This window comes from Erinaceus europaeus, chromosome 19 (genome assembly GCF_950295315.1).
Source record: "Erinaceus europaeus chromosome 19, mEriEur2.1, whole genome shotgun sequence".
NCBI classification, from domain to species: Eukaryota; Metazoa; Chordata; class Mammalia; order Eulipotyphla; family Erinaceidae; genus Erinaceus; species Erinaceus europaeus.
In genome coordinates, this window is record NC_080180.1 from 59,531,217 (window position 1) to 59,550,082 (window position 18,866).

The 18,866-nt window shown below is 47.2% G+C and overlaps 1 protein-coding gene and 1 long non-coding RNA gene across 5 annotated transcripts in view; one reads left to right on the forward strand and one right to left on the reverse strand.

Moving 5' to 3' along the window:
• The window catches only part of IL15 (interleukin 15), an 86,174-nt gene extending 74,695 nt beyond the window's left edge, over nucleotides 1-11,479 (reverse strand). For 2 of the 3 annotated variants that reach the window (XM_016190397.2, XM_016190404.2), the window contains exon 1: nucleotides 11,011-11,137. The gene's annotated coding sequence lies outside the window, so the exon portion shown is untranslated. Of the gene's footprint in view, nucleotides 1-11,010; nucleotides 11,138-11,345 lie in introns of those variants that run through there. The other variant, XM_060179041.1, reaches the window with a different exon arrangement.
• LOC132534658 (uncharacterized) lies at nucleotides 11,470-17,332 on the forward strand. Of its 2 annotated transcripts, XR_009546396.1 has the most exons (3): nucleotides 11,470-11,607; nucleotides 16,370-16,569; nucleotides 16,847-17,332. It is a non-coding gene; the product is annotated as an uncharacterized LOC132534658 (long non-coding RNA). The 2 variants fall into 2 exon arrangements; XR_009546395.1 differs by lacking the exon at nucleotides 16,370-16,569 and having other exon boundaries at nucleotides 11,508-11,607.
• The last annotated feature ends 1,534 nt before the right edge of the window (nucleotides 17,333-18,866 follow it).

Here is an 18,866-nt window from a genome sequence, read left to right on the forward strand (position 1 = left end):
TGTCTGGGAGCAGGGGGCCCTGCAGAGTTGAGGTGGTGCGTCGGGCCTGCCCAGGCACCGGAGCATGGCGTTAGACCCGGGGCTGCCTGTTTTGCAGCCAAGATTAACTGGAGCTGGGACCAAGGGTTTTGGGGTCAGTGAGCTGGACAGTGTACAGATTTGCCAGGTGCACAGCCACACTGAAAGAGGTTGCTGTCTCTTTTACTCTCTCTGTCCCTCTCTTTAGAAAAAGAAAAAAGAAGAGGTCAGGTGGTGAGTGCACACATTACCTTTAAAGAAATGAGGGGTAGCGCAGCGGGTTAAGCGCACATGGCATGAAGTGCAAGGACCAGCCGTAAGGATCCCCGTTCGAGCCCCCGGCTCCCCACTTGCGGGGGGGGGGGGGTCGCTTCACAAGCAGTGAAGTAGGTCTGCAGATGTCTGTCTTTCTCTCCCCCCCGTCTTCCCCTCCTGTCTCTGGCAACAACAACATCAATGGCAATGACAACAAGGCAACAAAAAGGGGAAAATGGCCTCTAGGAGCAGTGGATTTATAGTGCAGGCACAGAGCCCCAGCAATGAGCCTGGAGGGAAAAAAAAACCCTAAAGAAATGATAGGGGGGCTAAGTGAGTGGTGGCCCATCTGATTGAGTGCACATGCTACAGTGTGCAAGGACCCGGGTTTCAGCTCATGGTCCCCACCTGCAGGATGGGAGGGCAGCACTTAACAAGTGGTGAATTAGGTCTGCGGATCTCTCCCTCTCCCCCCCTCTCCCTCTCCCTCTCCCTCTGTCCTCTGTCAATTTCTATCTGTCCTATCAAATAAAAATATATTTTTAAAAATATTAAAAGGAGGGAAGGGTCAGGTGGTGGTGCACCTGGTTAAGCACACACAGTCCTAAGTGCAAAGGACCCACACAAGGATCCAGGTTCGAGCCACACACACATCCCCCGCCATTCCCCACCTGCAGGGGGGTCGATTCACAGGCAGTGAAGCAGGTCTGCAGGTGTCTCACTTTCTCTCTCCCTCTCTACCTCCCCATCTCTCTCAATTACTCTGTCCTACCAAATAAAATGATTGGGGGGGGAAATCAATGACCACCAGAAGCAGTGGATTCATAGTGTTGGCACCAAGCCCCAGCAATTGGAGACAAAAATAAATAAATAAATAAATAAATAAATAAATATGAAAAATAGCAAAAGAAAAAGATGTGGGGTGATTTCATTTTTATATGAAACAAATGTCAATAAAATGTACAGAACGCTCTGGTATTAATACGAAAGCCAAAATATACAAAAAGCATCACCCACTAAATGACAAAAATCACACACACACACACACACACACACAAATATATCCCTCTAAGCACAGGGAACAGCCAAGTACTAGATGAGGAAGCCGGGGCACTGCTGTCTCTCTGGTAGCGAAGAAGCCTGTGGAAGGGCCCAAAAGGCCGCAATGACAAAGGCAACAACACCGTGGAGAGCTGGTCCCAGGGAGCCAGGCTGAGCCTCAGTCAAGAACAATCACTGCTTCCAGGGTGAGGAGAATTAGGCCCAACTCTACTGTCCCCAGCGACAGGCTGACGTCCTCTACTGAGGGACCAAGCTGCCAAGGAGGAGGTGGCTGGCCGCAGCACTTCAGTGCACTTTCAGACTATGGTCCCATGTCCCCCCATTCCATCCTGTTCTGTCCCCCCCACTGCTGGGTGCCACAGTAGGGGGAGCCCAGGCATAGGGGCAACCAGTCCCCAGCCCCAGCGTGCTCAGCTGTGCTGAGGCCCACGGGATGGAGAGAGGCAACAGCAGCCAGTGCAGTGGCCTCAGCTGCTGACCATCAGGCCAGCTGGGTGAGCAGCTTATACCTGAGAACAACTCCTCCCAGAGGATGACCTGGGCCTCATCTATGCAAACTGCTCTCCTGTGAGGAGGCAGGACAGTGAGCGCAGGTTTGGGGCTTTTTTTCTTTTGTTTTATTTGATAAGACTGAGAGAAATTGTGCAGGGAGTGAGGAAAAGAGACACCTGCAGCCCTGCTTCACTGCTCCTGAAGCTTCTCCCCCCCCTCCCCTCCCCCTGCAGGTGAGGGTCTGGGACTTGAACCTGGATCCTTGCTCATGATAACATGCGTGTGTTATCAGCTTGGGCTTTTTTTTTTTTTTCTCCTATGGTTTTTGGTTTGCTTTCTGGTGAGGGGAAGGGAGAGAAAGCCGAGAGACCCCTGAAAACATCCAGGGAGGAACGTTGCCTAGATGCTGAATTCACAGGCTTCTGGCGTTCAGGGAGAGGGCGTGACTGCAAATATGAATCCATGAACCATCACTACGCGGAAGGATTTAAAGCCACGGAACCAGTGACCTCAAAAAGGCAGCGAGCAGAGCAAAAGAAGCGGCCCAAGGATGAAGCCTCCTGATGCCTGGGAGGCAGGGGGAAGGGAGAAAAGGGTGTGGGATGTGTGGGGGTGGTTGCTAACCCAGCAACAAGAGAAGTCCAGGTGCTGCTGAAGATCAGAGAAGGAGCAAGGCTGCACCCTGGAGTTCACGGCGGGCTATGGGCACCTCCAACAACTGAGGTGCTGGCTCACAGTGGAGACACTGAACCTCCTTGACTGAAAGTTTTCCTTCATGAAAAGGAGTTCTGTTTTATGTTATTTTCCAGAGATAGAGAGACAGACAGACAGACACCACAGCACAGAAGCTTCCTTCGGTGTAGTGGTGGCAGAGCGCGAACCTGGGTTGTACACAGCACAAGGCGTCAGTGCTCTGTGCAGGTGAGCTATTCTTCTGGCCTGAGCTGTTTGATTTTCTTTTATCCCAATGGAATGAATCCCAGTATGGCTGACTGGCAGTGGGGAAAATACAGCTGCTTCACAGGAGAAAGAAATCAGTGATGGAAGCACAGGATGAAGCATTAGAGCCCCATCCTTGAGCAGACAGCAGAATGGATTCACGCTGGCTGACTCTCTACCTGCCTGCCTTTGCTCTGATTTATCTTTTCCTTCCGTAAATCCTACCCAGGACGAGTATCCTACGACCGTCTTTGTCTACAGCCATACCATCCTGAGCACGCACGACCTCATCTGCACTCAGAACCTAAAATACTCCAGCAGGGCTATTGTGACATCCTCATGCCTTCTCTTTTTTTCCCCCTTTTGTTGCCCTTGTTGTTAGTGATGTTGTCGTTGTTGGACAGGACAGAGAGAAATGGAGAGAGGAGGGGAAGGTAGAGGGGGAGACACCGGGATTCTTTTTTTTTTTTATTTATTCCATTTTGTTGCCCTTGTTGTTTTATTGTTGTAGTTATTATTGTTGTTGTCGTTGTTGGATAGGACAGAGAGAAATGGAGAGAGGAGGGGAAGACAGAGGGGGAGAGAAAGATAGACACCTGCAGACCTGCTTCACTGCCTGTGAAGCGACTCCCCTGCAGGTGGGGAGCCGGGGTTCGAACCGGGATCCTTATGCCAGTCCTTGTGCTTTTCGCCACCTGCACTTTACCTGCTGCGCTACCGCCCAGCTCCCCATGCTTTCTCTTTTATGTCCGTCTGTCCAGCTGACAAACTGCAGAATGAGCTGACCCTCACTGCAGTCAATGCAAGTCAACTCTGTGACCTAGCTCTGGAGAAGGGGAGGGGGACCCCGCTGTCTCAGCTGCATGTCCAGCACGGCTGCCCGGACTGAGAGAGAGCTCCCCAAGTGGGGTCCATGCTTTGCCGTGTACCGCCCACGTTCCAGTCCCAGCTCCACACGCCAGGTGCTAGGGCACCGAGGGCAGCTGTGGTGTTGTAGGCAGCTGCTTCCTGTGTTCCTTCTTTTGGCCCCAGTGATGTTTCCCCTCAAAGTGCTTCTCTCTCTGTAGGTGTGTCTTAATCTGCACCTCACTCTACTGCATCTAGCGGTGCTGGATTTACTGTTTGACTTATTTTTGTGAGGGTCCTCCCTAAGTGTCATTTCGCCACTCCCAAGCTGATTTTTCATTCTTTTCAATGTGTGAGGGCAGCTGAGGCCAACAGGGGGACCAGGCTGCAGAAACTTCTAGAACCCTCTTCCACTTGCTCTCTGCCAGATGTCTCCCAGCCGCCTTCCCCACCCCACTCCCTTATTTCAAGTCCCCCCCATCCCCGTCAGCCTTGGTTCTTCAGAAACCAAGAGCAACCAGAGGGGCAGGCTGAACTAACACTGAGGTCTTCCCAGTGAAAAGTCAGCACCCCTCATAGGTGCTTCTGGAGCTTTCTGTCATCGGACTGTAAGGGAAGACTATTTTCAGGTCCACTTCTTCCATTTCAGAAAGGACATGTCAGAAATGTCAGATTTCTAGCTAGCTCTGCTCCTCTGCCGCCGTTCTCCCTTTTCACAGAAAGGCAGCTCAAACCCTCATTCAGAATCCTGTTATTTCCAGGGGGCTAAGGAAAGGGGAGTTGCCACTAAACACAGCATCACTTTCCCCTTTTGCACACCAAGCACAGGCTCTGGGGCTCACTCTGCAGGCTTTGGCATGCACTGCCTACTGGGGTCAGCCGTGCATGCCAAGTAGCCACTGAACCAAGGTCCACGAGGTGTTCTGGATCTATTAATAATGCTTCAGAAATAAAGATGACTGCATGCTCAGCTCTGGCATACAGTGCTGTCAGGTGCTGAACCTGGGACCTCGGAGCCCTCATGCATCCAATCCTCTGCTCTACCATGGAGACAACTCTGTGCCACTGAATGCTTTAAAAAAAAATGTAACTGAAAGTAGGGCACTACAGTAAAAACCCTGTGGTGAGGGGGAGGGTGGACATGCGGCTTCCTGAGCCAGTGGGGGGTGGGGGAGTGGGATGGGACACAGTCTTTTGGTGGTGGGAATGGTGTTTATGTACACTCCTAGTGAAGTGTAGTCATATAAATCACTAGTTAATTTATATGAGATGGGGAAAAATTGACTGTATGTCTCGAACTTTTAAAACACAGACTGAGTCTTTTTAATATATAGGCTGTGTCTTTGATATGCGGACTCTCTCAAAAGCCTAGACCAAGTAGATCAGAAGCAACCAGTGGCACAGCTATATACAAGATACTGGGTATTATAAAGCAAAGCCTAACAAAGGGACTTTTCAAAGTTAACCCAATTACCAAATAATGTGATGATAACAGTAACTATCCATTGTCTTTTTGACAGAAGGAACTTCACATTTCCACTATAGAGCCTATATTTCCCCCAGTCCTGGAACCTTAGGGTAGGGCCCACTTTCCCGCATACCTCTCCCAATCCATATCAAATAATATTGCATCTGCCGATCGCAACCTAATCAACGCCACCTCAGTGCCACCTCAACATGCTTCAGATCAGACTGTGCCCAGAGACTTCAGGTGTGGAACGACAACCTTTCAGCTTCATTACTCGGGTGAGACCTTTCCTTTCATAGTATTCTCTAATTCCATCCCAGGTGGTTCACTTCCTAACAAAGTCTCAAAACCTAGATATAGACCAGGTTCGGTGAGATACAGCATATGTTCACACATATCCATAAACTAGTGCAAAATATATACCTGAAAGCAGAAGTACACTAGAGTTTGCAGTGAGTACCCCCCCCCCCCAACACTTCCTCTTCACTATTCCAAGCTTTGGGTCCATGATTGCTCTACAATTTGTTTGGCTTTGTATGTTAACTCTCTTTTCAGCCACCAGGTTCCAGATGCCATCAGGATGCCGGCCAGGCTTCCCTGGACTGAAGACCCCACCAATGTGTCCTGGAGCTCCGCTTCCCCAGAGACCCACTTCCCCAGAGAGGCAGACTGGGAGTATGGACTGACCAGTCAACGTCCATGTTCAGCAAGGAAGCAATTACAGAAGCCAGACCTTCCACCTTCTGCATCCCACAATGGCCCTGGGTCCATACTGCCAGAGGGATAGAGAATAGAAAAGCTATTGGGGAGGGGATGGGATATGGAGATTGGGTGGTAGGAACTGTGTGGAGTTTTACCCCTCCTATCCTATGGTTCTATTAATGTCTCCTTTCTTAAATAAAAAATTTTTAAAAATTTAATTTACATTTGGACGGAGAGAAAGAGAAATTGAGAGTGAAGGGGAGACAGATGGAGAGAGAGAGAGACACCTGCAGTACTGTTTCACCATTAGTGAAGCTCTCCCCTCCCCTCCCCCCATGCCACAGGTGGGGGTCGAGGGCTTGAACCTGGTTCTCTTCACATAGTAATGTGTGTCCAATAGGGTGTGCCATTGCCTGACCCCTTTATAAATATGTTAATTTTTTTAATTTGCAGTAAGAGAGACTTCAGAGAGAGAGAGAGAGAGACAAATGTCAAGACCAGAGCACCACGCAGCTCTAGCTTATGGTGGCACAGGAGACTGAATCTGGGATTTTGGATTGTGCTCTTTGCCACCGCCCCTGAAATAATTTTATCGTTTACTTATAAAGGAAACTTTACCATCTATACTTTTTATTGCTAACAAGTAAGGAGAACTAAGTTGGTCAAATATACCATCTATTTTCATGCTCAAGAATGTTCAGTTAAAAATACTTGAGAGCTGGAGACCAGGGGGTATATCTCATCTGTCAGATTCCTATTGGAGGACACCTGGGGGCAGGCCCAGAGAGAGAATGCCAGCCCTGGCTCTGCCCTCAGGGCCCCACAGCCAACACCTGTCTGCCTCTCCAAACACCATGGTCAGTTGCAGTTTCTTAGTTAATATTTTCTTCCACTCTCCTAGTCTCCTCACAAAGCTATCAGTGCTTGGAGGAAGTTCAGCTATGGAAGAGGAAGTAGTATTATTACAAGATGCCCAGCTGGGGCTGGGGTGACAGCATAAGGGCTATGCAAAGATGGTCCTGCCTCAAATGCTGAGGTTCCAGGTTCAATCCACAGCCCTACCAGAAGCCAGAGCAGAGGGTGTTCTAGTGCCTGCTTCTCTCTCTTTCCTCCTTTCTTTCTTTCTACCTCTCCCACTAATAAATAAATAAATAAATTTTAAAAAGATAACCAGCTGATCTAATTATACCGCCCTCTATCATCACCACCGGAGTTATCACTGGGGCGCAGTGCCTGCACTCTGAATCCACTGCTCTGGGTGGGCATTTTTCCTTTATTAAATAGGACAGAGAGAAACAGAGAGAAGACAGGGGAGAGAGGGAGGTAAGAAGGGTAGGGAAGAGAGAGAGAGACCTACACCATTGCTTCACTGTTTGTGAAGTTTCCTTCCTCTATGTAGAAAGCTAGGCCTCGAACCCAGGTCCTTGAGAATAGTAGCATGTACACTCAATGGGTTGAGTCACTGACTACCTCTTTTTTTTTTAACGAATTTTTTTAGCAATTATTTATTTTTTTAAAATTTTATTTGTGATTTAATATTGATTTACAAAATTACATGTCAACAGGGGTATAAATCTACTCCATTCCCACCAGCAGAGTTCTGAATCTTCAGCCTCCCCACTACAAGCCACTGCAGTTCCCCTAAAATTGTAGACATGGGCCAACCATTATCTCTACAACTATCTGTCCACATTTATACACAATTGCCCCCTTTTTCTTCCTGATCCAATCCTCTCTTCCAATCCTCTCTTCCCCTCCAAGCCACTCATGACAACATGACTACCTCCATGTGTCCCTCTCCTTGTCCTTCTCTCTCTGGGTGCTGATGGAGTTGGAGTTTGAGCCCTCTTAAAAGGGTACTTTCCAAACTGTAGGCGCAGGCTAACACAATTGAAGTCATCTACCCTTATCTCTCTGGAAATCACAGCCTCCCACCAGGTTGATGGCTTGATAGGCAAAGAGCAGCAGGCAGCCTTCCATGGTGCTAGCTCTGTCTAGCTACATTAGAAAAACCCCATGCAGATGAGGCCAACTGTTTCCATTCAGAAAATCACAGAGACATTTCCCCAAGGCCCAAGAGTCATCAACTCAGGTGAATGTTGTTAAGACTGAAAGGATAATCTGTAAACACATTATTAATGATGCCATCCACACAACACCACCCAAGCATTATTTTAAATCCAACCATCTACCCAGAATAACCCAGTGGTTGGCTATGGCTATCAGACTGTGGGAGAGAGGTCTGTGTAAATAATGTTCTTCATAAATAAATATCAGTCATATTAAATCTGCCCAGGTTAGAATTACAACTCTATCACTTTACAGCTGTGGAAAAGTTACTTTATATGTCAGTTTATTCAGCTCTGAAAGAGTCCTTACCTCCACAAGTGTTTATTAGGATGATTTTTAAAGAAATTACATACTTAGAACAATACCTAGGAGGTAGTAAGAACTCAGCAGGTGGGGCCGCGTGGTGACGCACCTGGTTGAGCGCACATATTGCAATGCACAAAGACCCAGGTTTGAGACCCCAGGTCCCCACCTGCAGGAGGAAAGCTTTGCGAGTGGTGAAGCAGGGTTGCAGGTGTCTCTCTGTCTCTTTCCCTGTCTTCCCCTTCCTCTCGATTTCTGACCGTCTCTACCCAATAAATAAAGATAATACAAAAAATTAAAGAAAATAAATATCAAACCTGACTTAAAAAAAACAGCAGGTGAGGGGCCAGGTGGTGGTGAAACACCTGTTTAAACAGTCACATTACAGTTCACAAGGATCCAGGTGAAGCCCCTGGTCCCTATCTGCAGTGTGTGGGGGGGGGGTTGGGGCGGCTTCACAAGTGGTACTGCAAGGGTCTCTGTCTCTTTCCCTCTCCTCTCAATTTCTCGGTCTCTATCCCATAATAATAAATACATGGCTAGAACTCAGCAGGTGTTCCCTGTCATGCATATGAATTCCCTGCAACTCCCTTAGCAGCTGTTTGCTGTAATTCACTTTATTTCCCGTAAGTCATGTTTGGACCTGAGGACATTTGAGTTATTATTAACTAGCCTTCAAAAGAATAGTTACATAACAAACCAAACAACAATAGATTGTGAGAGATGGGGAGGAAAGGCCAGTCTTGTACATCCTGAGTTTTAATAAATATCTTGGTCTGGCAACTACTTGCAAATGTTGGCTCAAGCTATAGCTGTTATCCTTAGAAAGCAAAACAAAGTTCCTATGCATCACACTCCAGGGCTTCTTTCAGTCTTTCCCTCAAGTTTCTCCAGGGCTCCCAGGTTGAGATGCACAACTGTCCAGCACAAAAATCCCTGTCATGAGCAAGCTCTATTTCACCAGCTTTAAGCCACTGTCTTCCCCTCACCCTACAGGAATTGATGACATTGGCCACGCTGTCTTGTGCTGTGTAGCTTTTTTGACAGAAGTAAACTTAGCGAGTTCAGACAAAAGTTAAGCAAAAGCATCACATCCTTTTTCTTCAACCCACAAGCTCACAGCAGAAAAAAAAAAAAAAAAAAAACCAACCAAGGGAGTCGGGCTGTAGCACAGCGGGTTAAGCGCAGGTGGCGCAAAGCACAAGGACCGGCATAAGGATCCCGGTTCGAACCCCGGCTCCCCACCTGCAGGGGAGTCGCTTCACAGGCGGTGAAGCAGGTCTGCAGGTGTCTATCTTTCTCTCCTCCTCTCTGTCTTCCCCTCCTCTCTCCATTTCTCTCTGTCCTATCCAACAACGACAACAACAATAATAACTACAACAATAAAAAAACAAGGGCAACAAAAGGGAATAAATAAATAAATATAAAAAAAACTTAAAAAAAAAAACCCAACCAAGATCATAGCTGTGAATCCAATTCTGGAGTTCCCACTCCAAATCAGCAGAGCTGTGCGTGGAAGCCACTCAAGAACCCCAGACCAGTGGCCAACCTCGCCCTCTTCCACTGTGTCACAGGAGAGATAAGAAAGTCACAGGAGAGATGAGAAAGTCAAAGGGGAATTGTTCTGAGGAGATTCAAAACTTTGACAGCAGAGACAAGGGGAAGAAACACAAAGGCAAGTCATTATAACCCAATTAAAAAGTTCTGAATCCTTTTTCTTTAATTTTTTTAGATAGAGAGAAGGAAAGATACCACAGCACTGAGGCTTCCCCAGTGTGGTGAGGGCTGGACTGGAAGCTGTCAAGACCGAATGTGACAAGCAGGTAAGATATCCAGGTGAACTGTCTTGCTGGTCTTTTCCTGACACTTAAGTAAAAGCTTGAGTTGTCACTTTTAAAAAGCAAAGTGGCTATTCCTTTGTTTGTCATTTTCTAAGTACTATGTTCTTATGCCTGTTAATGCTTCTAAGAAAAAGGACAAGTGATTCCATTTTAATGTTATGGCATTTACAGTGGAATAACTCTCCTTAGCAGCAGTGATGAAGTAACCATTCAGATTGGATCTGTTTGTTCAATCATTTTAAAGAGTCTCTTCACAGTGACAACACACGGAAGCCTGTCCATCACAAGATGCCACCAGCAATATTACGTTAGAAAGGAGCTTGAAGAAGCTGGAGACTGCCCAGTGCCAACCACGTTACAATTACAACCACCACTGCAGACTTCAGACTGGTTCAGTTTAAGAACCTGTTAACACGCATCATTGGAGAATCACCTTCCCACAGACTGTAAAGCCAATATAATTTTAAAATGAATCTTAAATTCAAACAAGTCATATGCCCACAGAAGCACCTACATGTTTCAAACAGAACACTGGTGAGTCTATATAAAATGTGTGTATTTAAAGATCGGCTTTGGGGGCCGGGTGGTGCTACACCTGGTTGAGCGCACAAGTTACAATGCTCAAAGACCCGGGTTCAAGCCCCCAGTCCCCACCTGCAGGGGGAATGCTTCAGGAGTGGTGAAGCAGGGCTGTAGATGTGTCTGTCTCTTTCCCTCTCTATCTCCCCCTTTCTCTCGAGTTCTGGCTGTCTCTGTCAAACATTAACTAGATTTCCATTCACAGTCACCTCAAAATAAAAATGTTGCATTACAAGTTTCCGCATGTCTCCCTCTAATAACAAGGAACCGGCGGCAACTACCCAAACAAGTGACCTATTGCTGCAAATCCCTGACCCTCCAGTTGCAAGAAGACTGCAGACCCAGCCAGCGCCTGGCACCAGGTGCACTGCCCAGGAAGCACCCGCAAGCAGGGCGTCTGGAAAAAGGGGCTGTGAGGAGGAGCCAAGAGCTTACTTGAACTTCTTAGCGGGGTGCTTGCAGCAGTGGCGCCTTCCCAGGCGCCGGGCAGCCAGGGGGCCCCAGCGCGCGGCACCGCCTCCCCGCACGGAGCGCAGCCCGAGAGCGCACGGCCGGCGGGCTGCGAGGCAGGGGCGGCCGCGGGGGGCTGGCAGCGCCCGGGAACTGCAGCCTCCGCAACGCGCCCCACGGGAGGGTGCAAGGGCGGGGCGGCGGCCGGCAGCCGAAGGGAGCCGGGTGGGTCCCCCGCTCTGGGAGGGGCCTTGGCGAGGCTCCAGCTCCCCAGCCTGCCCCCCTCCAGTCCGTCCCCCTCCCCGGGGCGCGCTCGGTACCTCCATGGAGTCCGGGTGCAGGGCGGGGGGCTGCAGGCGGGCATGGGCTCCGAGCGCCACGGACTTGGCGGGACTCCCCGGGACGCTCTGGATACGGGGTGTCCCCACCCCTCAGCGAAAGGAAAAGCGAAAGAAAACTAGGCGGCCGGGAGCCCCGGCGGAGATCACAATGTCGGCGGAGGGAGAGAGGGCCGCCCAGACTGCACACACACACCCCCGACGGCGCCCCCCCCCCAGCACACTCTGGGCGCGGGAGGTGGAGGTGCGCGCCCAGGCCCGGCCCAGTCCCTCCCTCCCGGGCCCCGGTCTGCGGGGCAGGCGCCAGCAGGTGGCCCAGGGCGCAGGGCGCAGGGCTCAGGGCGCGCTCCCTTGGCGGGAAGGGGAAAGGTGGGCGGGTGGGCGGCTGCACCTGCACCTGCACCTGCTCTGCCTGCGGCCCCCACCCACCCCGGGGCGAAGGCTGATACCTGGGAGGCTGCTCTGTGCCAGGCGCCTGCAGTGACCTTGACCTGGAAGCAGGGAGCCTGTCTGGGGATCACTGCACGGTCCAGGGCTTTGGCAACATTGCATGGGATCCCAGGAACTGGAGCTCAGTAATGCGTCTTTGGCTGTGGCCGCTTGCAGTGGAAGGAGCCCAGCTTTTGACTGCTGGATGAAGCCCCCGCCCGCTGCTCCCTCAAGGTCTCACACCTGGTCTTGGGAGCACGTTGCCCACGGGTCAATCACTGCACATTTTGGGGCTCCCCAAATTCTTCAGTCATGTCACTAAAAAAAAAAAAAACCAACAACAGGGACCAGGTGGTGGCACAGCTGATTGAGCACAGGTTACCTTACGCAAGGACTGGGCTTCAAGCCCCTGGTCTCCACCTGCAGGGGGAAAGCTTAGGGAATGGTGAAGCAGTGCAGTAGGTGTCTTTCTCCTTTCTCTATCACCCCTCTCAATTTCTGGCTGTCTCCAATAAACATTAACAAGAAAAAGAAAAAACAACAAAAAACTTTAAAAAAAAAACCTCTGAAGTTTAGTACAACATTTAATTATATTTTCCTTGCATTATGTAAATGTTGAAAATTAAATATAAAAAGATTTATATATTCAGTGTGCATGAAGTTTCACCTAAAAAAATCTTGCCATACTTATTTTTTTTTAAGGGCTCTCCATAATTACATCAGAAAGTAAATGAGATAAAAGTGTGAAAGTCATCATGGTAACCACTCAAAAGTTTGCCCTTGTTGGGAAATTATATTTAAAGAAACTAAATGTCTCTCTCGGGCAATGCAATTTTTATTTTTCCTGATGCCAGTAATTCTGAATCCAGTCAGGCCTTTTCTTTTTGGGGGGTGGGGGGTTATCAGCTGGGCTTCACTGCTTTGGGCTAACTTTTTAATGGGGGGGGCTGCATGGGAACAATTAACTAAAGCAGCACCTCCACCAGCCTCCAGTAAGTCAGTTTTTTATGCATTTGGGTGTGGGGACAATTAGGAAGCATTCAAAGACCAGGTGTTTTCCTGCCTCTAAAACAATGATGTCTCTGGGCCAGGCAGTGGTGTACCTGGTTAAACACACATAGTACAAATTCCAAGGATTGTGCAAGGATTGTGGAAGGAGCAAGGTTCAAGTCCCCAGCTCCCCACCTGCAGGGGGGAAAGCTTCACAGGTGGTGAAGCAGGTCTGCATTTGTCTTTCTATCTCCCCCTCCTCTCTGTTTCTTCCTGTCCTATCCAATAAAATGGAAAAACTGGCTTTCAGGAGCAGTGGATTCATAGCACGGAGGCCCAAAGATAACCTTGGAAGCAAAAGAAAAAACAGACAAAAACAGTGATGCTTTAATGTTTGGATTATCTGAGAGAGTAAAGGAAAAAGGAAGGACAATTGAAAGTAGTTATAGGCATAGGTGTAACTTAGGAAATGAAGGCAGGACCACAGGGGAAAAAAAAGTATATGGATGTAGATATGCAGTCAACCCACATGTGTGACCTTGAGAGAACTATTGCAGTTTCTGCTGGAGGGGGATGGGGACACAGATCTGTGGAGGTAGGAATGGTGTGGAATTATACCCCTGTTATTTTATAATTTTGTAAATCACTAATAAAAAAATAATAGGTTAAGGTTATGTTGGGCACACATAGGATAAAGCATGAGACCAGAGCAAGGATCCCAGTTTGAGCCCCCAGCTCCCACCTGCAGGGGAGCCACTTTGCAAGTGGAAGCAGGTCTGCAGGTGTCTGTCTCTCTCCCATCTCCATCTTCTCCTCCACTCTCAATTTCTCTCTGGCCTATCCAAAAAGATTGGGGGGGGTGATGCTACCAGGATTAGTGGATTGGTAAAGCAGGCACCAAGCCCCAGTGATAACCCTAGAGCAAAAAAAAAAAGGGGGGGGAGGAACAATGATGCCTCAAACTTCCTCCTAACTCCCCTTAGTGTGTCCTGTTCTTCCTGTTCGTTCTCTGCTATTTCACAAGGGCCAGGCTGGTGAGGTCGGAGCCCCTAAGGGCTCCTTCGGTTTCCGGGTTCAGCTTTAGCATATGAACTGGTGAAGTTAGGTTCAACCCAATTTATCAATCTCAGGTCATCTCCTCCCTGCAGGGCTCCATCCTACAGCCCTATCCTGTTGGGTCCAGGTTTCATCTATGCTGTGGGCACAGGGGCTGTGTGCTGCTGGCCCCAGTAGCTGAGACAGGAAGCTAGGTACCAACTCACAGAGCCAGAGGCGCCTGCAGCCAGAGGACAGCATATCACCGCACCCCAGAAGCTGCAAAACAAGGGGCTGCCTTGGAGGGCTGCAGGGAGGGCTCTGATTTTAGCTGGTATTCACTAGCCTATGGGCATCAGAATCTAGCCCTCAGTTCCCAGGGGTGAGAAGCTTAATGTCTGAGAACCCTTTTAGCAGGTAGCCACCTGGAATATTCTGAGCTGTTGGAAAACTGTAACAACATTTGGAAACTGAAAGGAGTTTGCTTCCTGGAAATGAGAATTCAAGCATAATCTGGGTCCAGGATAACAATAAAATCTACACCTATCGATCGATCTGTTCTGGAACAAGGTGGACTGCATGACACAGAAAGCATTTAGTCAGACTGAAGAGATAAAAGGACAAATAATAAGAGGGACATTGAAAATGATCCTAGTCAGGAGCTACACTTTGAGCCACTTGCCTCTTAAATATACAGGTCCCACTGGTTTCCTTAATTACAGAAAAAACACTTGGGATTAGGTATATAAGTGCTGGCAATTTGATGTAGCTGCTTTTTTGGCATGATTTGTTTTTGTGTTCAAGCAAACAAGAAAAAAAAAAGAAAAAAATTTATATGCAAGCTGTATTTTCTATAGCCAGTGGCTGTTTGGCAACATATTGAAAATTACTCACTCCAGTGAACAAGTAAATTTCACTATATAAATTAAAAGCACAGACAAAGATTGATGAAATAATTTAAAACTGCCTTAAGACAATAACAGTGCACTATGGAAAGAAGTAAAAGTTAAATAAACCTCACAGAACTGACCATTATAATCTGGCTTTGACGTTAATGAATTAACAATTAAATCATAGTTGAGTATTGTGTTAATAACTTGACTTGGCATCCCAGAGACAATGTTTACCATTTGGACAGTGGTCTTAAATTTTATTAAGTATTTTATTTACTACATAGAGACAAGGAAAAAGCAAGAGAAAGGGAGGAAGATAAGAGAGGAAGAAAGAGGAACATAGGCAGTGCTGCTTCACTCCTGAAGTTCCCTCCCCCATCCCTGAAGCTGGGGACCAGGGGCTTGAACCCAGGACTTCGTGCAGAGTAACATGTGCTTAACCATATTGTCACCTCTTGCCCCCTCTCCCCCATCTTAAAACATTTTTACTATTAAATGCATTTAATAGCTTTTAGGGCAACGTGGAAGAAGGTGAAGGCTCAGATGACTTAGTGTTCAAAGTCCATGACTTTGACCTTCTTTATGGGCCTCCTAAGAACAGACCACAAGCCAAGAACAAGTCTGTTTTCTGTTTGTTGGAAAACATAGTCCAGAACCCTTCAAACTTCCACCAGGACCATAAATAGCGCCTTTCCTTAGGGTTGCTCTGCGGTTGCAACTGACAATACAGGAATACCTTTTTTTCCCCCTCTAAGATTGTATACATTCCAAGAATTCCTTTCTTTCTTTCTTTCTTTCTTTCTTTCTTTCTTTCTTTCTTTCTTTTTTAATTGGGGGGATTAATGTCAAGAATTTGTTAAATTTCTGTGTTTGAGTTGGATTGTTCCAAAGCCGTGCTGTGTCCCCAGGGAGTTACTCAGAACAAACATAATTCAGTGTCTTATCACAGCCACAGCCAAACTCTGAAATACCATTCACTGTTCCCTGTTTTACAGCGGAAGAAGCTGGGTTGAGATCAGCTTCAAACTTGCATAAATTTCCCATATCACTGAGTTCAGTCAATGAGGATTTGTCATGCAGGTGCTGGAGGGTGGGTTTGCACACTACACAGCGCGTGCGCGCGCGCACACACACACACACCTCTGGCTTCACAATTGGCTGCTGCCTCCCCTAGCTCAAAAGTCAGTAGCTTTTCTAGGAAGGAGAAAAATAAAAGGCCTTTGGCTTCTCAGCAGTATCTCTCAGTTCACTTTTCTTTGGTCCCACATTTATTTTAGCCGCCAGCAGGGCAGGAAACTCTTCAGTTTCTTGAATTCCCGCTTCCTAATCACTTTGTGTTACAAAGTGAGGAAATTGTCCAGGGTGTTACAGAGCAACTACAAACACAGATTCAATGAATAAAGTGACTGATAAAAAGATTGAAGTCTCAGGTGACTGAAAGATCACAGCTGGCTCCTATTAGAAAGGCAAGATTTTATTTAGACAGAAGCACCTGTGTGTACCCTGGCCAAAAAGGAGAAAAGACTCCTCGTCTCAAGCTCAAAAAAAAAAAAAAAAAGCAAATAGTAGCTTTAAAAGAATATGTGCGTGATGGGACTTCCAGAGGCAGGGCTATGGGGCAGCAACAGCTGTTTCTCTCCTCTCCTCCAGGTCAACAAGGAATACCAAAGGAGACCACCTGGGACCGCAACAAAATGGGACTAGACAGACTTCAGGAACCCACACCAGTGAGTGCAAACACAGTGTGGCTTGTGGACAGCGAGGAGCCTAGGGAGAGATTAAGTGGCTGGTAACAGTCCGGCAGTTTACCAGTTGAGATGCCACCTCCAGTCTGTTTCACCAACAACAGCAACAACAATGTGTGTACATGCACATGCAGACATGAATGTGTGTGTGTTTGATACATGTTTATGTATCTATGATAATTTGGCTTCTATGTACACTTAGTCCTATAATCACTTATTATTGCGTTATTAACTCAGATTTCTTTTTTATTTCTATTAGTGATTTACAAGATTATAAGATAATAGAGGTCAAAACGGAGACCCCAAATCTTCATCTGCAATATTCTTGCTTTTAGGTTCATGATTAGTCAACGATTTGTTTGGCTCTATATGTTAACTTTTTTTTTTTCAGCCACCAGGTTCCAGATGCTACCATGATGCCAACTGCACTTCCCTGGGCAGAGGACCCCACCAGTGTGTCCTGGAGCCTCCATTCCCCAGAACCCCGCCCCACTAGGTAAAGAGAGAAAGACAGGCTAGGAGTATGGATCGACCTGTCAACGCCCATGCTCAGCAGGGAAGCAATTACAGAAGCCAGACCTTCTACCTTCTGTGCCCATAATGACCGTGGGTCCATACTCCCAGAGGGTTAAAGAATAGGAAAGCTATCAGGGGAGGGGATGGGATATGGAGTTCCAGTGGCGGGAATTGTGTGGAGTTGTACTCCTCTTACTTATTCTGTGGTCTTGTCAATACTTTCATGTTATAAATAATTTTTTTAAAAAAGATAATAAAGGTATAATTCCACAACACTCCCACCACCAAAGTTCTGGGCAACCATCATAGTTATCTGAAGATCATGATTATGGGCTGACTATATACACGTATTTTTCAAGTTCATGTGTCTCAGTTGTCGATTTATTCCACTTATGAGTGAAATTATCCCATATTTGTCCTTTTTTCCTCTTCCCTCTAAGATCAGCCTGACTTCCTTGGGTGTTCTCCAGCATCTCTTCCCTCTCAGTGAGGGTACAAAAACAAAGGTTCCATGTCACAAAAGTTCCAGGTCTCAGTGGATCTGAGGTTTGGAGCTTAACTAGGTTTTCTTCATAACACTCTCAGAGACAGTATTCAGAAGCACTCTAATGTAAATTAACTTTACCAATAGAAGAAGATTCATTGTTTTCTGTCATATCATTAATTGCATTAAGGTGAGTGTTGTGTGGGGAGTTATCTTGATGAAACAGTCTAGAGTATAAGGTGTGTGTGTGTGTGTGTGTGTGTGTGTGAGAGAGAGAGAGAGAGAGAGAGAGAGAGAGAGGGAGAGAGAACCTAAGGAAGAGAAAAGAAATTCAGTACTTTGTTGTTGGAACTAACTAAGAAGCTGCAGAACTGAGTTCGGACCCAGTTCCAGTTGCACCAATTATAAGGAGAAGGGAACCTTTGATTCTCAGATTGGATGAGAATGACACAACATCCCCCAAAGAACTCAACCTCCTCTTGTCTTCTCTCACTTGCTGCTACTCTGGAAGGAGGCTCCTGTGATCAAGCCTTTACTTTGAAACCTTTAGAAAGGAGCAGAGTGTGTGCAAAGCAAGAGTCCACTTTCTTGGTAAGTTATCACTTCTGGGTGAAGGAAGAAATCCTCATAGGAGGAAGAAATCGAAGATCTTAATTATTTCTGCACCTGCTTGAACTTATTTATTTATTTATTTATTTACTTACTTATCTTGGACAGAGACTGGGAGAAATTGAGGGAGAAGGAGGAGATAGAGAAGAGAAAAGAGAGATGCCTGCAGCACTGTTTCACCACTAATGAAGCTTCCTCCCGCCACAAGTGGGGACCAGGGGTTTGACTCCAGATCCTTGTGCACTGTGGTGTGTACACTTAACCAGGTACACTACACCTGGCCCCTGAACCCCTGTTTTCAAAAGTTATTATTAGGGTGTTATTTCAATATCCATCCACAAGCTCTGAATTGTAGCTGAGCTCCTTTCCACTGTGGTTAGCATAACCCCTCTAAAAGGAGTTGGCTTGGGTGAAACTGATAGTGATTCCACTCGGAATTCCAATCACATTAATATGGATCAGAGTGGAATCACTGTCATGTCTCTCCTGAATAACCCAGATTGCTCAGATCATAATTCATAACATAGACACTTTCATCAAGTTGTTAGTAACCCCCTTGATAACCCTGAGTGAGACCAGTATTTCAAAAGGGAACTCACATATGTAAGTGACCAAATATCCACCTCAAAATGTGTTCAGGGAGCCTGGTGGTGCCGCACCTGATTGAGCACGCATGTTAGTTACAATGCGCAAGGACCCAGGTTTGAGCCCCTGTCCCCCCACCTGGAGGGGGAAAGCTTTGTAAGTGGTGAAGCAGGGCTGCGGATGTCTCTCTGACTCTCTCCCTCTCTGTTATCCCTTT